General features: G+C 43.3%; 1 protein-coding gene across 1 annotated transcript in view; it reads left to right on the forward strand.

The window, feature by feature from the left end:
- The window catches only part of LOC138520913 (cytochrome P450 2A13-like), a 314,460-nt gene that overhangs the window by 171,725 nt on the left and 124,379 nt on the right, over positions 1 to 18,356 (forward strand). The gene's annotated exons all lie outside the window — the stretch shown is intronic.

The following is an 18,356-nucleotide window of genomic DNA, read 5'->3' on the forward strand; positions in this document are numbered from 1 at the left end:
TGAGGACTGGATACTTAACCAGTGTGGGGAGGAAGGTGCTGAGCCTTCTCTCCCTTTACTGTGCCTGAAGTAAATGGCGATAGTACAAAAGATGAAGGAGTGTATTTATTAAGGGAACGGAAAGCAATGACAGGATAAGAAAGGATTCCAGAGAAGTAAGTGATCTCTAAGAGCTTACAACACAAAGAGAAAAGTGAACGGTCGAATATGACCCTAGATATGGAACAGGAAATTAAGAGATGGAAAGGAGAAAAAGACAGAGCTGATGAGGCAGCACTGGTACAGAACGAATGGATGGGTGGACAGATATTGCTCAAGCTTGATAGGAAGAGTATTGAGGAAGTAAGGCAAGGAGAAGATCAAGACAAGTAAGATAAAAAAGAGAGAACAAGAGAAACGATTGAAGGAGGATGAGTTTAGAAGGAAGAGTAGAAAAAGACAAGAACAGATATATCAGGAGGAGCATCTAGAAAGGAAGAAAGAGCAGAAGAGCAAAGAAAATATGATAACACAAAGATAAATCGAAGAATGAGACAGGCTAGAAAAGAAGAGAGAAGAGGAGTCGAACAGAAATGACGAGATAAAAGAATGCAAAGTCAAAAGAACAAAGAGGTGCGTAGAGCAAATGAAAGAAAGGAAGTAAAAAGACAGGAGGAAGAAATGGTTAGATGGGAAGCGATGAAATGAAGAGAATTGATGAAGAAATGGAACAAAAAAGGAGACAGATTGCATGCGACATTGATTGCATTGAGAGAGTGTTGATGGAACCTAGTCCAGTAATATCACGGGGCAATATAGAGGAGTTTCTCCCGTCACAAAAAGCAACGCCTGGACCATCTAGGGCAAACCTATATGAGAATTTTGAAATAGGAAGTAACAGAGATAGGATCTATTAAGCTTGTCAGGAGATGAGGACAAAAAGTGAATCAAGAAGCAAGGGAAAAGAAGCTCGATCTATAGTTGTCCAGTCACAAGGCAAAGAAGGAAGCCCATTTAGTCTCGAGCAAAGAACCTTGTCTTTGGACAGGCTAACTTTAAACAGAGATAAGAAAGAAGGAAGCCATACTAGTTGGGGACTAGATATGTCAGACGAAGACAGAGAAACTTTCCGTGAGGAAGAGGGAGAAAGTGCATTTGGTCTTGAGGGATGTCTGCAGGCAGACAAGGAAGTGAGATTGTCAGATTTAGACCAACCTAAAGATAAGACGCTAGAGCCTATGGAGTACTTAGAATACTATAAAGGACGATTGAATAGTGACAGTGGGGAATCGCCACCATATGTGAGCAGGTTGAGGTCATTTTCAGGTAGAAGGTGATCAGGAACCATTGTCCACACTATGGATAGGCGGACGATGGGAGCCGATTGCGGATTTGGGATTACATAATTCCCCTTATTGGAGAAAGGAGGGGTCAGACCACAGTATATTCCCTGGCCCCAGATGGATAAGTATAATTTCAGATGTAAAATTCCCAGTTTAATGAAGGGGGCGGGGAATTGGATTTATGAGCTAGGGAAGATGAAAGAATGAAACACTCTAACTATAGGGGACATTAAGGGTCTCCTAGCAGCTATTCTTGGGGAAAGGGCCAATGACATTTGGACAAGAGCAGGCTATTCAAGTGTCACAGCACAGAACACAGCTCATGATCGAGCGCTGTTTAATAATTGTAGGGTGGCTGTCTAAAAAACGCTCAGAGTACAGTATCCTGATATGTCAGATATGGGTGCAACAAAGGAACCGTGGGGAAAATCAATACCAGTATTTTACTACATTTTGTATCAAGGACTGCCAGAGCAGGTACAGAGCAGCTCAATAAATTAGTGGGAATAGAAGCAAAGCAATGGGCAGAGATACAGTTCACTATTGTGCATCATTGCAATTGTTACAAGAGAAAAATAAGAAGAAAGAAGATGCTAGAAAGCTTAAGGAAACCAAGCTAGTTCAGAAGAAATTGTCAACCTACGCCATAGAAGGAGCCGTACTGACAAGCGGCGAGGGGTCGGAACGCAGCAACCAGTGAATATGTTACATGCAAGTAATCAACCGCAGTTGAATCAGTGAGCAAATGGATTTGTGCCAAGAGGCAGAGGAATGGTTTTCAAAGGAAGAGGTGGCTTTCAGAATAATCAAAGTGGCTTCCAGAGCAACCAAGGTGGTTTCAGAAAATGCAGAATGATAATCAAATCATGCAGGGAGGGCAAGTGAGAAGATTCCCTCATGTATGTAGGACATTTGGAATGACAGGGCACATTGTGCGAACATGTCGGAGCCAAGGATATGTACAGAATGGGCAATTCTCAAGAGAGGGGACAGCTTATTCTACAGCATATAGTTTACAAAATGGGACGGGTTTGTCCAAGATCAGGCAGTGTATCAGGCACAATCATGGAAAATTCAACAGGCTTTGCAAGCACAGCAAGCACCATTGAATCCGCTGCAAGGGCAGTCACAGCATGCACTCATGCCAATACAGCAAAGTCCAAACATGGGACAGTTATTAACTCCTAGAGTAGAGGGTGTCTCTGCCGTGAGAGGAAGTCCCTTTACAGGTACAGGGATAAGTATGTATCCCCAATAGGACAGCTCACAGGGTGACTTGATGTGTTCAGTACTATCGCTGACACCTAATCCTCAAGAGGAACCAAGGGTTGATGTTACTGTAGGAGGCACATCCTATTCTTATTTAGTAGACACAGGTGTAACTCGCTCATGTATATAAAAGGGAACATTTTAATTATCAGGAAATGTCATGAATGTGCAAGGCTTCTCTGGAGCTACAGGTAGAGTTCCTTTTACTAATCAATTGCCTGTCTCTATAGGAGAGTGTGATATATCTGTCCCATTATTGTATTCAAAACAGGCATTGGTTAATATTTTGGGCCGAGATTTAATGAGGAAGTTAAATATGACGATTTCTTTCACTGATGAATGAATAGTGTGTTACATGCCAGGAAGAGATTATTTAAATGTGGGTGAATTTATTATGGCGTTTACAGAGCACCTTTGGAACCAGAGGTTTTTCACTATGGGGTGAGCATTTTGTTGACATGGCTACCTGGCTTAGTGGCCAAAATTATGAGGATTCCTGATGAATTTCTGTTTAGGCCACAGGTGTCTATGGACGAAGAGGGGGGACACATTATTCCCCTAGAATTGCAGGCAGCCAGAGTACAAGGGGATTTGGCCATGCTCGAAGGAACTGACGACAAAAGCAGGCCATGGAAAATGGTAATTGCTATTGAGGAAAGGTATAGATTGACTGATGTCACTAATGAGGATATGTTTAGAGACTATCCGTCAGATGATGAAGTAGTGTTCAAAATGAGTATTACATATTGGATCAAAATAGAAAGAAGGGAATGATGATAGTACGTCAGCGCCCAGCATTTTTTGATGAGGACATGGAAAAGGTGCCAACCTCTTTATGGATTACAGGACCCTATGATGCAGGCCTGTTGAAGGGGGTGGGAGAAGTGAAGGTTAAGATGAAATCAGGAGCAATTTTACCTCGAGTAAGACAGTATCCCATGTCTCAAGAAGCGGATGAAGGTATTTTTAAGACTATATCAGCCATGATGGAACAAGGTATTTTGGTGATGTCAGAGTCACTGTGTAATACTGCAGTGTATCCTGTGAAAAAATCAAAAGGAGGGTGGTGGCATTTAATTCAGGACATGAGACCAACTAACCAGATTGTTTAAACAGAGTTTCCTCTAGTTCCAAACCCTACAACAATTCTATGTAGTATTCCCCTAGAGGCACAATATCTCACAGTGATTGACTTGAAAAATGCGGCTTTCTCAATCCCGTTGCATAAGAATTCTCAAGATCTTCGTCATTTACATTTTGTCAAGTTAAGCTGAAAAGCACTCATTTTGCCTCTAGGGTACTGTGAGTCTCCATCGATCTTTAATAGGGTCCTGCAGATGGACTTAAGCAATATTGATTTGCCAAGCGTTGTGCTGCAATATGTAGATGACATTTTAGCTTGTAGCACGACAGAAGAGTGCAGATGAAATTCGATTTAAATTAATTACTATTTAGACAGACAAAGGATAAAAGTTAGACAAGGAGAAGTTGCAATATTGTCAGGAAGAGGTGTTATATATAGGCCAGTTAATCTCACATGAGGGAAAGAAAGTTACACACACCTGAAAGAGCTGAGGCGATTTTGAAAACACCAAAGCTGCACATGATAAAGTAAATGTAGCAGTTTTTGGGATTGTTCAACCATGTTAGAGCATAGGTATTTGATTACAGTTTATAAACGGGACACCTGTTGCAGGCTTTGAAAAAAGCACAAGGGAACAAGGAAAAATAGAATCGACTGAGGAAATGGAGGAAGGATTTGAGCAATTGAAAAGAGCAATTTGTACAGCTCCAGTTTTAGGAATTGCTAACTATTCTGAGGAGTCCTTCCTGTTTTCGCAAATGAATGGAAAGTTATGATAGCAGTGCAGAGAACCACACTAGGGTATAAGCTTCAGGCGTATTATAGTTGGAATTTAGATCCAGTTATGAGAGGACACTTTCCTTTCGAACAATCGCTGCCACCACGGTGTTCGCTGTTGAAAAGTGTACAAGCATTGTAATGGGGTGTTCCATGACTTTATTTGTTAAGCATGATTTGTTTTCTGTTTTGGAGAAACCTAAGGGTAAACTAACATCTCAAAGGGCTTCTGCTTATGAAGTGGTTATATCAAACCTGCCAATCAAAATAGTCAGGTGTAAAATAATGAACCCTGCCACATTTGTAGCTGAACCACTGGCAGCGGATGTGCAGGTGCATGAGTGCTCTAACTATGAAGAGTTCTATGACGAGACCCCAAGGGTAAAAAGAGAATACTCCCATAGGGGGAGGTTCTTTTTATTGACGGGTCTTCAAAAAATGTATCAAACTGATGAAGAAAGACATTCAGGTTCAGTTGTAGTAAGGCACAGAGCTAATGGGGAATTTGAAGTAGTGCTGTTGTTGATTCACACTGTTTATTTTGTTGGTCCCAAAAAAGGAGTACCTTTGATCCTTCCCACTCCAGTGACCTATGCAGAGCTGGATGTTAAAAGAAAACCACGGCCATATGTAATTGTACCTACACTAGTGACACATATAAAGTCACCTATTTCTCTGACAAGTGTTCATATGATTCCTCCTGTAGGCAGGATGATGTCTGATGTACTCCATGAGCATTATACATGTATTCTTTTGGAAAGAAAGCGACCAAAGAGAAGTGCAAGGGATGATGATTCTGATTTAAATGATTATTAAAACAGTAAGTCGGTTGTCTCTCAAAATAAATCGTGCCACATGTGATTTAGAATTCACTTTCAAACTTTAATTATATGATTCCACTTGTGTGGATGAGCCCTTCTTGATTGCCCGTGTCTCGGCATCCTGGGCATTCGTTTTTTGAAAATGCATCTATGTACATTCGGTTCATGACAGATATGAAGGATTGGTGAGAGTCACTTGTGAAAAGGTGAAGTTAAGTTAGTTCACCCCTCCCTGCACCTGGGTTGCCAGTTGTGTGCTGCCAGCGAGTGGAATATTCCAGAAGGGTACGAGTGTGCCAACCAATTGTAAAGGGCCACGTAGTACAGAGCCCTTAAGTTTGAGAAGCCAATAGGATGTCATATATTTTTATGACAAGGAAGATGACTTGATATGATATGATAGTTTATCTATATAGCGCCTATACCCAATTATGTGTTTCAAAGCGCTTCAAGGCAAGTGAGGGAACAAGGGAAAATACAATGACGTTCTTACAGGCCCTGAGCAGTGAGGATGTGAAATTAACTATTGTTCTTGGCCTGAAAACATTTCAGATAGTGCAAGAGGTAAGACATAGATAAGAAAGGGAGGGGGTGAGTGGGAAGGAAATGGAAACAGACAGGCGACTACCGTACTAGGCCGGACTACATTTCTGGTAGAGCCTGAGAAAACAAAAGGTGAGAGATAGGGGTGCAGAAAGGGAGGGGAGGAACAAAAGAAGCGACTCTCGTACTAGGCCTGACAACATTTCAGATAGTGCTGGAGGGGTGGGGGGACAAGTAAGGGGAGTGAGGAGGAGACTGACGAGGTTGCTATCATACTAGGTCCAGGGATGGTTCTGATAGAGTAAGTGCATAGAAGAAAGTAACTTTCACTTTGGGATGGGCTTAGTTGCCCCCCTGACTTTAGATAGCCAATTCCAACTCCTGCCGATATAGAAGGTATACATAGATGTCCCTTTAAGCCTATCATATTCCCTTGTAGGTTTTCTTATTCTGCCACGTAAAATATGATGTCAATTGTGGCACATTTCTTTTTATAAAAGCTGTGTTTTTACATGAGATGCTTTGAGAGAAATTGAGCGAGCGTCCGTTGACGATCATTGTAACTCCCTGTTTTAGATCATTGTTAATAAAACAGTCGGGTGTTTTGCCAAACTTCCCGAGTCGGTCTGATAATTGATGTAAGAGTAATACCTGCATCCCCATCCATCTAAAATACTGTCTTAAAGTACCCCCTCTATGGGTTCACATCCCATATGTGAATTCGGTACATGTTTTAAAATGCCCAGAAGCGCCCCATATTTGTTCAAATGTGCAGATGGGGCAGGGGGCATATGAATGAGCGCATCTATGATGCGCTCGTTCAGTTGCCCTTTGTGAAGTGGGCTTCTCCTTTTTTTGCTGCATAAGGAGGTGTGCTAGCTCATCTCATAACTTGCGTCAAAAAAAGCTTTGAGAATCTGGCCCATAGACTCTATGGTCTGACATGTTTTTTTAAAAAATTATTATTATTGTTAATAATAATAATAATAATAATAATAATAATAATAATAATAATGATAATAATAATGTATTTTATTTCTTACGAGCTCTATGGCATAAAGGTACCATGTTGCTGTATAAAAAGAACATTTGTTTTTTTGCATAATTGCAAAATGAAGAAAAAGAACGTCCTGTCCCATTCAAGAATACAAATAACAAGAAACATAAAATAAAGCAGAAGACACATAATAAAAGGACAATCAATAAGAAACTTGAGAGAAAAAGCTAATCAATAGAGATGGATGTTCGTGGGCTTATGAAAGATGATCAGGGAGGGTACCATATGAACCTCAGCCAAAATACAGTTAGGGGGGGAGATGCCCCCAGATATGAACCGATCGACCGCAGGACAAGGGGGAACACATCCCAACCTGGAGGAGCCTGTGGGGGTGGTACCGGCGACACACCAACAATATACTGGAGGGGCAGATACAGCCCTTTGAGGACCCACTCATCTGCATTCATCATGGGGGGTCAAGTGTATTGCATCAAAATACATGACAGGGGAAGGGATACGTGCAATAGTCAATAAAAACAGATGGTGTAGGATAAGGCACCGCCACTGACTCTTCTTACTAAATAAAACTCATCTTTCTGCATGCACCTCTCAAACTCTTAACTAAACACAACCATACCTCTACAGTACAACAAACTGCACCCACTTCCCTACACCACAACAACCAAACAATCCATACATAGTCTCGCACAACAGCACATGACAGGCAACCAACCAAAAAGCACACCTAGGCTCAGCGAATGGTGTCACTGAACTGAAGCTGCGAACAGCACATCACAGCTCCCTTGCTCTTTTTTCCCGCGGAGTCCTGCTAACTTACCCCTACCCTCTTCCTTTGCAGAGCTGCCAGAGCGCCAAGGAACCACGCGAGGGGCGACTGTGCACAACATAGGAACCTTTAGCAAAGCATAACATTCACACTTGATGTATCTAATCGTTTTTTCTTTTAAATATTGACCATAACAAGGATGTGAACTATTTGTGCACAGTCTTATAGTTGCGGTGATGCTACTGCAATAGCCTCCTGTTTGGAAAGGGGCAAGACCTCTTAGCCAATATATCACGGGGGTGTGAGAGCAAACATCAGCTGGTGAGGATAATGAGTGTACGTTGTTCAGAACAACGCCTTCTGTCAAAGATATGAAGACTCGGTAAGTGCCATTTACTGATGGCGACAAAACAGAAGTAGGGGCATCAACTCTGGATGTCCAAAAAGGAATTTAAAAAAGTGATCAGACAATCTTAGGAATAGCGCCATAACAGGAAATCATACTATGCCTAGCAATAATCCAATCCCATATAGAAAGTACCATGTGTAGGTGTGGGGATTGTTGCAAGCTGTGTGGGAAAAAGGCGATCAGAAAGATCATACAATTCTTGGCTAGAACATTCTTTGAATCATTCCGGTGTACATTGAAATAAGGATATAGAACATTGTAATGAGCAATTATATCTAAACTTGCCTGAGGAGTCAGACCATACAACAAATGAACATGAAAATTAGAAGTTGAAATAAAACAGCCCATATAATGGGGTGTTATTCTCCAGAAGTCTGTCATATGTACAACAAATATCAGTATAGTTAGTAAACAGTGTGATTGAGTACACTATGTTGGTCGACCCACTAGTGTTTCCACCTCAGAGGTAAACTTCCTTCAATTCCAGTTTACATTGAAATTGTTTCCCCTGAGCTTTCGTCAGGACACTCAGCCCAACGTGATGTAGTCTAGTGTTAGGAATCCAGACAGCCTTGCACAAGTTGTGTAGCCGAGGAGTTCCTCAAGGCAATAGGACTCCTATGTGAAGACAACTGTGTTACAAACTGGGAGAGGTATTGACCAGAAGATGGGAGTCAGTGGACGTGGTGGAAGCAGGATATCCCGAGCAGATCAAACTCCGTACCCGAGAGCACATCACAGTACCTGTAGGGCAATAGGTACAATTACCACCAAGGGCTAAACAGAACACAACTTCCAATATATATATATATATATATATATCATGGAGTGGAGAACTCACCTGTGTCTGAACTGCAGATACAATGACACAATCAAAGGAAATGACACAGGACCCCAAGCCTTCTCCTACAGTAGAATATACGTAGAGTCAAAGAAAACCCAAAAAAACACCACATAGAGTATCTCAGATAGACCCCAAACAGAAGAAAAGGAGGAATAATTTACCAGTGTCCAGGTATTATGAGCCAAGATACTTGTAGTCCACCAAGACACCAAGAACGTGAATGAGTCAAAATGTACACTAATCGTGGCCAGACTCTAGTTCCCACAAAGCCACAGAGACCGACAGCACAAGGACACCTAGCCCTAAGGTGATCAGTCTCTAGTCATCACAGGACCACCAGACCCAACGACACAAGGACGCCTAAACAAGTGAAGGTTCCTTTGGTAGACCAGAAGCGCAGGGAGAAGACCGCCTTTTGTTAGTGATGGTTTGTGTACTCCCACAGGTTACCAGATCTGTATTTGAAGGCAACAGTGCTCCGGATATTGGAAGGCGGTTGTTTCTGATAGTTCCCATATTCTCTCAGAAGTACAGCACTGACGCTAGTAGTGTGTGGATGCACTGGTATGACTATCGCTGTTAATGATCGTAGTGGCACAACAGATAAGGACAAGGCAATTGGTATACAAGAGGAGTCATGGTTTAGCAACGTGTGGGTATATCCAGGGACACAGACGGCAGGCAGATAGTAGTCCATAAAGCAGGCCAGAGATCATAAACCAAGCAGGCAAGACCAGGACAGGAAAGGGTCAGACAGAGCAAGATCTGTAACAGCAAACCGAAGTCTAAATACCAAAATGTGAAACAAATGCAGCAAAAAATTAGCAACTCACAATTAGCAGCGCCGCAGCACAGTTGGAATCTCTTAAGTGTGCGAGATCACGTGACAAACCGCAATGCTGTATGCGAAGGAAACATTGATGATGATGGCCCCATCGCCATGGCAACCTAACGCGTTCTAGGAAACGAGCCCTGGCTGTCAAAAAGGCACGCTGATCCAGCGACCTTGTTCCACAAGAGGAAGGTGACTTAACACATGAAGTATGTGCTGTTCTGTTGTTTTTGCCGACCTTATCAGAAGCGTCAGCAGGCAACGACTCAGAACGACGTTTTCTAACATCTAGACAGGGTTGTCCAACTCCAAGCCTCGAGGGCCGGATTCATGGAGGATTTTCAGCACACCTCCTCTTAATATTTATGAGATCAATTTGCATACAATGATTCTAAACGTATGCACATTTTTTCTCATGAATATTAATGAGAGATATCCTGAAAACCCATCAGGTATCCGGCCCTCGAGGCCTGGAGTTGGACAATCCTGATCTAGACACTCAGCTCAACGCGATGTAGTCTACTTCTAAACTCCAAAATCAGTGTGGACATTTCCCAAATTTTGGATTGCTTATTCTTTTGAACATGTTATGCAAGGAGAGGCTGAAGAGATAGATACACAACATGGTTTGATGGGTTGCATGTGTTTTTACCCTTGACATTTTCATCACCAAATGTTTCTTTTCGGAATTTTTACAATTTTTAAATTCAAGGGCTCATCATACTGTAGGAGGAAAAACCCCTGTAGCTATCCATTAACCCTCAAATCCACTAATAATAAGACATTACAATCTTTAGTTTGTGACATAATATTTGATAATAGGATTATTCACAGTGGTGTACTGGAAATGTTTAAAGGAAATGAGCTCTGCCTCATATGATGCTCATGGTGGTGGGATGTCTGATGATTCACTGATCCACCAAGTGTTAGCCGGTCTCTTTGATCATTTTGAAATATTGGAAATTGCACTTCACCTCTTCTATTGAAGGAGACTTTGGGCCTCATTACAAGGACGGCGGTAACCAGCTATTTGCCGCTGACCTCTTAACATCAGTCCGCCGCTTGAGATCCCGGTGCCACCGGGACATAACAATTCCCGGTGGCCCAGGATATCAGACGGTGGAAACTGTAAGTTCCCATTCCCACAGTAATGGGGACACAGAAGCACCGCCACCATTGCTAACGGTACCAGTGCTTCTGTGAAAACCATGCCTGTAGTAGTGAGTGTATAATCCACAGTAGTGAAAAATAACATCGGAAATTGAAATATTAATAGGGCTGAGTGGTGAAACATTTTAGGGACTTGTACCATCTTAACTGTCTCTTGGAAACATCAACAAGAAATATATAAAGAGATTCAGGGTTCAATATACACTTCGATGCTGTCCACAATTTTCTGGACCTTTAAAGGTCCTGTGTTATCTAGGCTGGGGACAAATAATTGACCTAAGCATTTAAGCCCTCTGGGTTTTCAGTAGATAGGATAATGTTCAAATATAGGTCTGCATCTATGGGATTTATTTATGTATGGGATATATAAAGCACAATCCTCTCTGGGAAGCAACTGAGTGCTGCTCATAAGGGGCACCCCCAGTGGGTTACAAGTAAGGATGGTGGGATAGCAGAGGATCTGGATAGTGGCCGAGCGGGGGATTAGGGTTGTTGGGATCAATCAGCGATTGGTAATGTATACTTGGGGAACATAATTCAGTGAGAGGAAGAACTGGTTACATCTCAATTTACCCTGTATCTGCACACTTCAGCATAGTCACCACTAAGAGCTATCAATTTGGGAATGAACTTCTGGGGTAGGTGAGGTAACAAGAACATCATCCACATAAAGCTTGTAGTGTTTGTCTTTGACCTTCATCCCTGAAATGTGTGGATCTTTCCTGATTCCGTGAAGTAGCGTCATACGCGATACGAATAATAGAGGGAAAGATAATGGTCAAACTTGGTGGGTTCTTCTTGAAAAGTGAAATATTTGGGAATTGGTATTGTTAACTATACCCTACGCCCAAAAACAAGAATATAGGAGTCCAACCAGTGACAGCTTAACAGGGCTAAACCCATCCAACAAAGCACTTGCTCAACACAATCAAAACCCTTCTTGGTATTGAAGGAGATTCTGCCAGCTGGCATTTTGAATTGCCTAGTTCTATGGTTAATGTTGCAGATTAGTTGCTGATAAATATTTTGCAGTCCTGATTGATTTCAAAAGGAGGCTAATGTTTTTTTTCACTAGGGGCAGCTGTTGTCCAGGGCTTGGGGACACTAACATTTATGCTTTAAAAAGAAAAAGGGCACTGCTTCTCTGATATGGCAGGCAGGCATTTATAAATATTCAAGTGATGAGATTATCAGGCATGTGGGACTTCCCTTGTGGCTTAGATGTAATGGCAAGAAGGGGATTTTCAATGGTTATGCAGGTTCCATGTCTTGGAGCTGTTGGCCTGGTCCCTTCCTAGGATGTACTCTGTAGGAAGGGGGAAATGCCATTGTGTAACAGGGATACCTCTAAGGTGTATAGCTGTTCATAAAGAGGGGGAAATGCCATTTCACTATCATGATGTCATTAATAACAGGGATTCCAAAAGTAGCTTTGATCATTTTTATCTGTGAGCAGTTTTGCATGACTTTTAAATGCCTTGCTTTCATAAATACCCATTTGGCACCACAACATTATATTTTCATTCAGTCCAATAAAACATATCAAAATTTGAAATTGTTTATTTTTTTTAAAAAATGGGAATAACTTAAAAATGAGCTTTGATCGACCAGAATATTGAATCATATGAAAATGATAATTGACAAGAACTATAACTCATGATTGACCAGAAACAATTTGCTGCTAGTGGTGAGTATCAATTTCATCAAGAAATGAAGGGCCTAACATATAGGGCTAAGGGGCAATTTATTTTGCTCGCACAAAATGATAGCATATATGCAGCTCAAGCCGGAGACCGGTCAGGCATGGGAGAAGCTGATGTCAAAGGGAATTCTTCATCTTATTCCGGGTCAGCTTGCTGATGTATCACTGTAAATCATTTGGTTGATCACAGAAGAGGAAGCCTTCCCCCCCTTGGTGATTTTAATCCATGCTGGGGAAGAAGGCCATCCGGGGATCTTTAGGTTATTCGCACATTCAAAAACCTCTTCCTGGTCAGAGATGTCACGGTGGAATAATATTGATTGACAAAAATATTATGACCTGCCTATTTCAATATGGTTATTTATTTAGCCGCTCGCATAATTTTGATGACTTGAAAGAAGTGTGCAATCCCTTTAGGTCTTGATTTCAGGTCCAAGCCTTTTGCGCTCATTGGATTTCTAAGAAACCTTTTTTGGGCAATCTGAGAAGTTAGGGCAAGAATTTATAACATGTTTTGATGTTTGGTCCCTCCTTTTTTTCTAGAATTCCATACATTCTGATACTCATGTTTTGGCTCTGATTTTCAACATTTTGAAATTCTGAACGGCATGTCACAGTTCAGCAATTTATTGATCCATTCTAGAGATTTTAGCCACATCATCTTCCCACAAGAAGAGTCTTGTTTCTAGTGATCTCGAAATTGGGTAACTCAGTCTTGAAAAATCCCAAGTCAGCTTGTATTTTGGCTACATTGTAATTTGTCTCCATCAAAACGGGCAGGTGTGAAAGGCAATCACCAAGAATTAAACAGGCCTTAAGACTGCTTACCTAGTGGACTCTCTGCAGGATGACTACAGATTGCATTAAGGAAGGGAGGTGAACTAGTGGGGAGATGGCTGGCTGACAGGACAGAGGCAAAGAGACACCTGACTGCCTGAGCCAATTGCTGAGAGGGGGAAGCAAAGAAGCCAGAAACAAGCAAAGGACTACAGCACAAAGGCAGGCCACTCCAGAGGTCGACTAGCTCAAAAATCCAAAACTCTAAATAAATCTCTCAGAAAACCAACAACCGGAAACATTGGCATTTCACCAATGTGCAGGTCATCTGTGATGCAAACAGACTCATCACGCAAGTCAATGCCAATTTTCCTGGAAGAACACATGAAAGCTACATTTACAACCAGTCATCACTCTATCAGGCCCTGGAATCTGGAACCTTTGGCAATGCCTGGCTCATCAGTGAGTATCAACTCTCATGTGTATGCATGCATTCACGTGACACACTGAACAACAGAGCATGACAATCAATGCCAATAATAACCTTTTAAACATTTTCACGGTTAGTGCCTACCCGCTATTAAAATTCCTTCTCATGACATTCAGGAATCCTGCCATACCAGACGAGGCAAGGTACAATGCAGCACGTAGAGCCACTAGAGGTATAATGGAGTACACATTCGGGGTGCTCAAGTCATGTTTCTTCTCCCTTGACCAGTAGTATGTAAACTCATTGTGGCAGCATGTGTCCTGCACAATGTTGTCACACAGAATGGCATACCAGTCGATATGCAGGAGAGTCATCGCCCTCAGCCACAGCACCACCCTTGCTCTTGGTTGGCCAAACGGCTCAGGGAGCGGTTGCAGGCAATCAGCTTGAGCAAACATACTTCTCATGCAAATCAGCCCCTGTGAAGCACACACAGTGAACTACATACCTGGTGCCATTCAGGGATAACTTGAGTCCAAACCTCTCTGCCCATAACAACACCCTAAGAATGTGTGCTCGAAGAGGCAAACTGTGTGTGGCAATAGCCATAAAACCATCTGCAACAAACACTGGCACAGTCACAGCAAGTGGAAAACACAGTGTCCATGTTACACACACCAAATCACACAATACAAGCAACAAAATCCCGACTACTTTCACATGGCCACCACCAACAATACTGCACACCTTCCCCAACATTATAAAGATGAACACAAGTAGGAAGGCACAGCACACAGTTAAAACAGCAACTTAACACATGTGATGACTGCCTTGGCCACCCTATGCGTGACTCACAACAATATACAGTTTGAGTGGCCACATCAATCCCTCACGACAATTATGCACACAATACGCATCTACATACATATAGTCATACAGACTGAGAAAATGTCAAGTTCACTGCATGAAAGATGCACGTCTCACCGTACACCTTTCCCTTTGTGAGGCTGCTCCAGCTCTACCCTGGAATGTATCCTTCCTCCCCTCTTCAGGCTTCCAAACCAGCCAACTCTACCAACGTGTCACATGCAGGCATCAGACAGCACTGTCCGCTAGAATATCAGAAATCATCTTCCCTCACAGAATGCCTCAGTATACAACGCAAGGTCAGAGCAGGTAACACATCCATGCACCCAATGACACTGCAACATGTGCCCCCCTGAGTGCCCTGCAACAAATACAAGCAATAACTTTCCAGCCTCCTATTACCATGTGTCTCCGCACACATGCAGCCGGACCTGCTCAACTCAGGCTAATGCAATTAAAATACCCCATACAGTAATACCTTCCCTAACCACACCTACACTGCTAGCCCCCCTGAGTGCCATGCAGTGTCCCACTTACCCCTTGTTCTGCTGAGGGGTGATTGTGAATCTTCAGATCTAGCTGGAGTCAGGATGACACTGAGAGGACTCCCTAATGGAGATCAATGAGGGGTTAGAAACCCATGTTCCCCTTGGAAGCACTCCCAATGCCACAATATGGCACCCCCTGATTAATGTGGCATCAGGACACTGCAGTAAACACTGGCAGGTGAGGCGATGATGAAATGTCCAAGATGAAGAAATGCACACTTCTCATCAATTCCAGTGACTACAGGATCCGCGCAGAATACAGCAGGGCAACCAGGAAGCAGTCATAGAGGATGGCAGGGCACACAGACAACTGGCATAAAAGAGACCAGAGAAAGTAATGAGAAACTGAGGTCAAGGTGACTGGCACACAAAAGGGAGCAGGGAACAGGCAAGAGGAAATGAAGGCAGACTTCAGAGGGACTGGAATGAATGGGGACCAATGAGCTGGGAACTGAAGGGAGTGCTGAGATTCACTGAGCGAGCAGCTGTCAACAGGTAGGAAAATATCTGCTGGTGCACAATGCATGGTACATGTCGACATGGCAAACAACAGCACCAGGACAATGGCGTGTGCCTGATGTCTGGGGGAAACATGGTATTCCTAAAATTGCCTGCAATGCTGTGCTGTGCATGGAGTTGTCTTGGGACTGCACCCCCAGATGCAGCTTAAGTGCCAGGAGTGGACTGCCAGCATGAGTATACATGCCATGAAAGCTGAGTGAACGGGATGCCGCGCAGCAGGCAAAACAGATGCAAAAACTGCAAGCAATTACTTGCCAGACTCCCATCGCCATGTGTCCCTGCACCCATGCAGCCGCAGCTGCTCACCTCAGGATAACTCAATATAAAAACACCCCATACAGTGACAGCCTCTCTCACAAAAATCACCTCACAACCAGTGACCCCTTGAGTGCCCTTCAAAAATAGCAAGAACAGACTCACCAGCCTCCCATCAACATGCGTCCCTGCACCCATGAAGCCGGGCCCGCTCACCTCAGTACAAGGCAAAAACAAAATTGCCCCACACAGTGCCAGACTCCCAGCCACCAACGACACCACAACATGTGCTGCTGTGAGTGTTTTGAACTTACTTGCACAAGGTACCCACCTGTCTCGCATACACAGCATTCAACCTAAAACAACATTCTAAGCTTTCAAAGACATGCATTGCATGAAAGTAAACAAATTCGATAGCCTTGACAACCCCTGTATGGAGCAAGGTAAAATGACCACTATTACATCTGGAAGTCCAAAGAACAGAGCTTGAGCAATCCTACAACATCAAACCTCATTGACAGAGCAATCACTGGAAATGAAGCAAACAGATTTCAACCACAGCACAACATACAATCTGGAAACAGGTATCAGTCAGCCCCGGCATGTGGGCACAAGTTGGGCCATTAATGGCAAGCATACAATTTCTGCATACCCAAAGTCAGGTGTCATGTGAGCCTTTGCGTCACCCATGTAAGCTGTGGAGGGAAAAGGACAAAACGTGTGGAAGTGAAGGTCTGGATAATGAAGTACTCGTTTGGGAGCTGATTTGAAGGATGACAGAGGGCAAGAGGGAGACATGAATGTGTAGCTGGGTAGTGGAGAGAGAGAGGGAGAAGGGAATTGTGGTGCAAGGAGGAGTCTGGCTGGTGGAGAGATGAGAAGAGAGATGGTGGCCATTACAATGGGTGAGCGCAGAGAGAAGGGGCAAAGAGAGGAAGACGGAGACAGAAAGACAGAAAAGAAAGGCAGCATGGTCTGAGAGCCTGGAAGACACATTGATGGAAAAATAGCACATGTTGGGGGCAAAGAAGAACACTGGGGGGTGAGGGAGAAGGGCAGACTAGGAAACAAAGGCAACCTGCAAAAGGGAAATCCTCAGGTCCTCGTCACAGAAGCAACAGCTCAACACACCATGGCATGTAAATCAGAAAGAGACTATGGGCCTCATTACGAGGTGTCCGGTAAGGGATTATCGGCACCGGAAAGGGCACCGGTGTCGGTAATCCCTTACTGCCCTACTACGAGTTCCCTTTGCGGTTCCTTCCTTAACGCCTGGTTTTTTCAGGCGTTAAGGACGGGACCCGCAAAGGGACTCTAGAGCTAATAATGGTACCGCAATTTGCAGTACCGTTATTAGCACCTTGCCCTATGGGGGCTCAAATGGGAATGGGGAATGGCCCTGGTGAATGGGGAATTACCGGTCCCGCCAACCTTGGAATGGACCGGTAATTGCTCCATTCACCAGGGTTTTGCCAAACTTCCTGAGTCGGTCTGATAATTGATGTAAGAGTAATACCTGCATCCCCATCCATCTAAAATACTGTTACCACGTCTTAAAGTACCCCCTCTATGGGTTCACATCCCATATGTGAATTCGGTACATGTTTTAAAATGCCCAGAAGCGCCCCCTATTTGTTCAAATGTGCAGATGGGGTCAGGGGGCATATGATCTGTAACAGCAAACCGAAGTCTAAATACCAAAATGTGAAACAAATGCAGCAAAAAACATAGCAACTCACAATTAGCAGTGCCGCAGCACAGTTGGAATCTCTTAAGTGTGCGAGATCACGTGACAAACCGCAATGCCGTACGTGAAGGAAACATTGATGATGATGGCCCCATCGCCATGGCAACCTAACGCGTTCCAGGAAACGAGCCCTAGCTATCAAAAAGGCATGCTGATCCAGCGACCTTGTTCCACAAGAGGAAGGTGACTTAACACATGATGTATGTGCTGTTCTCTTGTTTTTGCCGACCTTATCAGAAGCGTCAGCAGGCAATGACTCAAAACGACGTTTTCTAACATCTAGACAGGGTTGTCCAACTCCAAGCCTCGAGGGCCGGATTCATGTAGGATTTTCAGCACACCTCCTATTAATATTTATGAGATCAATTTGCATACAATGATTCTAAACATATGCACATTTTTTCTCATGAATATTAATGAGAGATATCCTGAAAACCCATCAGGTATCCGGCCCTGAGGCCTGGAGTTGGACAATCCTGATCTAGACACTCAGCTCAACGCGATGTAGTCTACTTCTAAACTCCAAAATCAGTGTGGACATTTCCCAAATTTTGGATTGCTTCTTTTGTGTCTTTTGAACATGTTATGCAAGGAGAGGCCGAAGAGATAGATACACAACATGGTTTGATGGGTTGCATGTGTTTTTACCCTTG

This window comes from Ambystoma mexicanum, chromosome 13 (genome assembly GCF_040938575.1).
Source record: "Ambystoma mexicanum isolate Mex_15411 chromosome 13, UKY_AmexF1_1, whole genome shotgun sequence".
Classification (NCBI taxonomy): domain Eukaryota; kingdom Metazoa; phylum Chordata; class Amphibia; order Caudata; family Ambystomatidae; genus Ambystoma; species Ambystoma mexicanum.